This window comes from Halyomorpha halys, unplaced genomic scaffold (genome assembly GCF_000696795.3).
Source record: "Halyomorpha halys isolate HHAL.00 unplaced genomic scaffold, Hhal_1.1 Scaffold758.1, whole genome shotgun sequence".
NCBI classification, from domain to species: Eukaryota; Metazoa; Arthropoda; class Insecta; order Hemiptera; family Pentatomidae; genus Halyomorpha; species Halyomorpha halys.
Genome location: NW_027106552.1, coordinates 255,180 through 260,435, shown reverse-complemented (window position 1 = coordinate 260,435; position 5,256 = coordinate 255,180). Strand labels below are relative to the sequence as shown.

General features: G+C 28.5%; 1 protein-coding gene across 1 annotated transcript in view; it reads right to left on the bottom strand.

Moving 5' to 3' along the window:
• Positions 1-5,256, bottom strand: part of LOC112211175 (serine/threonine-protein phosphatase rdgC) — a gene marked incomplete at its 3' end in the record, with an annotated part of 32,178 nt that overhangs the window by 655 nt on the left and 26,267 nt on the right. The window lies entirely within an intron of this gene.

The window sequence follows — 5,256 nt, the reverse complement described above, 5'->3', positions numbered from 1 at the left end:
GACTATATAAAACGTTAAAATAAAAAAAAAAGATAATAAATAACAAAATAAATAGATAAAAATAACACTTCTTAATAAAAGAGTAAAGTAAAATTAACAACAAAAATAACTACATTGGTACAACAAAACAAACAATTGCCCTCAAGTGGGGAAAAAAGAAAATACAAGTTAATTTGAAAAAAAGATGAAGAGAGAAAAAAATAATAGTAAATAAAATAAAGGTAATGTGAATAATAGAATTAATAAATATAGAATTTATAACAGAATGTCCAGCAGCAGTCTGGGCTTCAGTCTTCGGGTTGAGGTTGGACTTCCCCAGTTGTCACCTGCTCCCCCTTTAACTGTCGTATAGTCTCGTACAAAAGACACCCATGACTATATACAATGTTAAAATAAAAAAAAAGATAATAAATAGATAAAAATAATACTTGTTAATAAAAGAGAAAAGTAAAATTAACAACAAAAATAACTACATTGGTAGACTTAATAAACAATTGCCCTTCCAGTGGGGGAAAAAAAGAAATACAAATTAATTTGAAAAAAAAAGATGAAGAGAGAAAAAAATAATAATAAATACAATAAAAGTAATGTGAATAATAGAATTAATAAATATAGAATTTATAACAGAATGTCCGGCAGCAGCTTGGTCTTCAGTCTTCAGGTTGAGGTTGGGTTTTCCCAGTTGTCACTGCTCCTTTAACTGTCGGTAAATATGATAGAACTTCATGAACCATTTATTGATGTAATTCTCTATAGACTCCATTTGTAATCCCGATCTAATTGACTATTTCTTACAAAACAAGGAGCATCTACTGTGATTCTTAGGATATTATTTTTTTTTTCAATTTTTAGTGAATAAAAAATCAATCAATAATATCATTTTTTTTTCTTATTCTACAGAAAGAAACAAATCGATTGACTTATAATAACCTTGAAGAAAACGAAAACGTTTGGAGCTATGCGCAAAAAATTCTGAATTTTTTTAATATCTTCTTTTTATTACCAGAGAAAGTAGAATATTCTATAAACTTCCTAGAAAAGCCTTAAATATTTACCAGAAAGCCCCATCAAAATCTGATGTAGAGCGTAAAAGACGAACAAATAAATATTGATTTTTATATATTAGATAATATTGAAACTTTTGAGAAGTATAAACATGAGTTTTAGAAAAATTAAATATATTAAAAAAAAATTAAGGGTGTTGTGATTCATGGTTATACCTCTATGGCCTAAGTTCATTATTAAAAATTATAAAACAAAAGTAAATTAACAACTCATCTATCCTTCCTCATTCGCCATTAAATATGTTTTGATATTTTCAAAAAAAAAAATCGGTGAGGGCTGGATGGAAGGAAAATAAGAATTTGAAATGTTAGGAGGTAGGCGACGGGATTTAAATATCGGATTTAGGGAAGAATGGATTTCCTATGGGATGTAGCACTGCTGATAAAGGATTTGTCATATACAGAAGTTTTGTGGAAATGGCGATAGAGATCGGGAGGGCGAGAGGGAGTAATACGGAATTGACTTGCAAATACGAATCGAAGCCATTGGAGAACGAAGGATTGGAAGGACAAAGGATTGGAAAATAGCAAGAAATAGGGAGGAAAAAGAATAGTTATATAAGGTAAAAGAAATTTAGAGTTTACTATGTAATCAAAATAATGATACAATTTATTCATCGTATTAATATATTTTAAAACCAATGAATCGAGCAGACTAAATATAAATATTATTAATAGAATATAAAACCCTTCTTTCGTTAACATATTCCATGGTATATTAACATATACATATATTCATTAACTTATACAAATGCACAATACTGGGATATTTAAATATCGCCTACCATAATCCTAATGTTTTTATTAATTTATTGCATTTTATATCTGCTTAATAAAATATGGAACACGGTTTTTAAAGAGTATGCCTGCCTAAAAAGGAAAAAAAAAATTTATTAGTAACCAACGTTTCACCTCGCTCTGTAGAACTTTTTCTTGGCTAAATGAGAGAAATATACAAATATCATATAGTATGATAAATTTATAATTATATTATATACTCGTAGATAGAAAGTAGTATAAGAAAATATTTTTTTTTTTAAGTTCGAAGTAAACTAAAATAATTTAAATAATATTTTTTTTATTTATTTATTGATATTTACAACTGTATAAAAAATACAACAAGTAAATTTGATCATGACATAATGATATGATACAGCATGTAGAGAAACTACCCAGTAGTAGAACTCTAAAAACAGTTTACAATATAAGGTCACGAGGCCATCTTCTTTTCAGGCGCCTCGGAGGAAGAGGAAGCAAGGTTAGAAACTAGTGGGTTTGGGTGGTTAGGGAGTTTATAATGGAAGGAATGATCGGTTACATAAGGAACATTTAGGTCTTTATGGATGGTTTTATTAGTAAGAAAATAAGGAGCATTGAGGATTTTACGAAGGATTTTGGATTGTAAGGATTGGATACAAGAGGAATTCGAAGGTTTAGTGTATCCCCAAAGCTCATCTCCATATGTCCAGATGGGCCTTATTATTGTCATGTAGATCAGTCTTTTGTAATGAGTTGGAAGTTTAGACCGTTTGTCTAGTAAGTGCTGTAATAGTCGGAATCTGCGTGCAGTTTCCTGTCTTTTCAGTCTTGTGTGAGGATTCCAGGTTAGTCGTTTGTCAAGATGTAGTCCAAGATAACGAATCTGTTCTACAGGGGTAAGAGCCACATTATTAAAGTATACTGTAGGGTAGTCGGCAGGTTTAAATAATAATTAATAACAATAATATAGTAATGATTGAATTGAAAACGTAACTAGAGTTATAATTAGTGATATAAAGATTGATAAAAGTTGTAACAATTTTTGGTAAAGTTAAAAGAAGTGAGGAGGGAGGAAATAATTGAGGTGTAAGTGTGGTGTGATAACATTGCAAGTTGATATGTAGGTATATAAAACGAAGCATCATCTCCGGGTCAAATAAAAAAAACTCAAATAGTAATTAAAAGATATACATTGCGAGCCAACGTTTCACCTTACATTGGAGGGTTTCATCAGAGCTAAAAAAGTACGAACAACTAAAATAATGTAACAAAGGATGAAAATAGATAACATGAAATAAAATTAACTAAGGTGTAGATAAATGATTTTAAATATATTGTTGGAAGATCGTCCGCGTGGCTGTTAATAAAGGTATCAAAATAGGAGAAGAAAACTATTTATTGTTAACCAATGATAAATATTTGTGTCTTCCATAAATTGTTTTGTTTGACTTTAGTTGTAATTTTTTTTTTCAACCATTTGACAACCCTGCAAAGTGGGCGAAACGTTAGTTAAAAATAAATAGTTTTCTTCTACTATTTTTATACCTTTACTAACCGCCACCCGAACTATCTTCCTACAATCTAATTCATATGATCATCTATTTTTTTCCAATATGATTTAAAATATATGAAAATTATTTAAAAATGAATAAAATAAATTAAAGAAAATAAAAATTAGATGTACAGTGAAAAGTAGAAATAAACAAGAATTAAAAAAACATATTAGATAATAAATTAAAACGGAAATAATGACAATGCTATGTACTGCCTCGAAATCTAGTCGGGATGCCAGGATAAAAAATTATCTTATTATACCTATTATTTAAAATAGGTTGGTTACCTGTAGGATAACCCCTCGTTATAATGATCAAGTTGGGGATAAATAAAAATATATCTACATAATCTGCATCTATAAGGATAAAGAATGAGGTGTGAAAGGACATGGTGTATCCAGGTAGCACTTTAATAAAAAAATATGTATAATTTTTAGTCGAAATTTATTAGATAAAAATGGTGGCTTTTTTCAAAATGTTAATTTTTTTTTTATTGTAATTTACAACTGTACAAAATAATATAATAGGTAAATATGTAGTATGTTTCATATACACTTGAAAATCTTGGGAAGGAACCACCCATTGGTGGTACTTCAAACATTAATTTAAACTAGAAGGTCCCGTGGCCATTTTCTTTTCAGACGTCTCGGAGGATTATCAGGGATTGTTAAGGATGATGATGGGTTAGGATGGTTAAGGAGTTTGGAATGAAAAGACGCATATCTGTTTTGGGCCAATTCTGTAACGAATGGGAGGTTAAAAAATGTTAATTAAAAATTAATTTTCCATTCGGAGCTGTATATCTTTGAAACTACTAACAATAGAAAATATAATAAAACGTAATTTAAAGCAGAGTAAATTTACTAAAATATGATTCCTAATAGAGCTGATTCAATATTTCCCGAGATAATGTTTTTTTTAAAATCAACATTTTATGAAATATATACTGAAAAATCAATATTTAGTAAATTCATTTTGAGAAATCTATATCTCAAAAATTATTCAACGTACAGATGTCTATTAGCACTCAAATTAAAGATAGTTTAATGTAGTTTATAATGGTTATCTTCGTTGGAGTTGTGTTTTTCATGATATTCGACAAATTAAATTCATAAAATGTTGATTTCTAGTTGTTCGGATAAAAATTTTCATTCATGAAAAATATATCTTAGGATTTATAAGACGTACTGATGTCTGCATTTTAAAATGTTAAAAAAGCATTAATTTTTCATTCGGAGCTCTATATCTTTAAATGTACCAACATCACTAAAAAACTTAAGAGAACATCATTTAAAGTAAAGTAAATTTTCTAAAACATGAGCCCTAATAGAGCTATTTACGTTCAATAGTTCTCGAAATATAGCTTTTTAAATTGCAACATTTCATGAAGAATTCGCTGAAAAATCAGTAGGGAATTTATTTTGAAAAATGTGTATCTCAGAAACTATTTGACATGCATACGTCAAGTTAGCACTCCAATTAAAGTTAGTTAAATGTGCTATAAAGTAAACTATGACGTCTATGCTCCTAGGGATAGTAGATTTTATATTTTCCAAAATAAATTCATAAAATTTTAATTTCTAATTGTTCGGATAAAATGTTTGAGATTATCATAAAAATAGAGTAGTAGTTTTAAAAATTAAAGCTAGTTTAATGGACTATAAAAAAGTTTACATTTACCTTCGTAGGAATAGTAGTTTTCAAGATATTTGCTAAAATAAATTGATTTATAGTTGTTCGGACAATAAGTTTGATTTATGAAAAACATTATTTCAGAAACCATTGGGCGTGCTGGGCCATGGACGTCTACTAGCGCTCAAATTAAAGCTAATTAAATTTACGACAAATAGTTTATAATGTTTATCTTTGTAGGAGTAGTA